The sequence below is a fragment of the Galeopterus variegatus genome, unplaced genomic scaffold (genome assembly GCF_000696425.1).
Source record: "Galeopterus variegatus unplaced genomic scaffold, G_variegatus-3.0.2 Scaffold2306, whole genome shotgun sequence".
Classification (NCBI taxonomy): Eukaryota; Metazoa; Chordata; class Mammalia; order Dermoptera; family Cynocephalidae; genus Galeopterus; species Galeopterus variegatus.
Window position 1 is genome coordinate 105,830 of NW_007728417.1, and position 807 is coordinate 106,636.

Consider the following 807-nt stretch of genomic DNA (forward strand, 5'->3'; position numbering starts at 1 on the left):
TATTTTATTTTATTTTATTTTTTTATTTTTATTTTTTTCTTAAAAGATGACCAGTAAGGGGATCTTAACCTTTAGCTTGGTGTTGTCAGCACCACACTCAACCAGTGAGCTAACCGGCCATCCCTATATAGGATCCGAACCCGGGGCCTTGGTGTTATCAGCACCGCACTCTCCCGAGTGAGCCACGGGCCGGCCCCTGAAAAACATTTTAAAGAGTTTTTAAAACAGGCCACTTGAATCATTTTGTTTAATATATGTAAACAATTAACTTGTAGAAAGAAATGCTCTTCTCTGTTTATTATGTATTGTTATTTAACTTGGGCTTTTGGATACCTTCCAGTGTTTTTATTTCATGACAGACTTAACTGTAACTTCTTTTTTTTTTTAAAGATGACCAGTAAGGGGATCTTAACCTTTAGCTTGGTGTTGTCAGCACCACACTCAACCAGTGAGCTAACCGGCCATCCCTATATAGGATCCGAACCCATGGCCTTGGTGTTATCAGCACCGCACTCTCCTGAGTGAGCCATGGGCCGGCCCATTAACTGTAACTTTTTAAATGGAAAGATAATATATACTGAAGAAAAGGCAAAAATTAAAAATGTACTTAAAATGAAGAATTAAAGATAAACAGAATTTTCCTAGGGCTGAACAGTTAGCTTAGTTGGTTAGAATGCAGCCTTTTAACACCAAGGTCACAGGTTTGGATCCCCGTACCAGCTAGCCACCAAAAAAAAAAAAAATTTTTTTTCATAAATGAGACTCAAAATTCAGAATCTTGAGTTTTTTTTTTTTTTTTTTTTTTTT

At 36.6% G+C, this 807-nt stretch overlaps 1 protein-coding gene across 3 annotated transcripts in view; it reads left to right on the forward strand.

Moving 5' to 3' along the window:
* Nucleotides 1–807, forward strand: part of SRSF12 (serine/arginine-rich splicing factor 12) — a 12,530-nt gene that overhangs the window by 2,368 nt on the left and 9,355 nt on the right. The window lies entirely within an intron of this gene.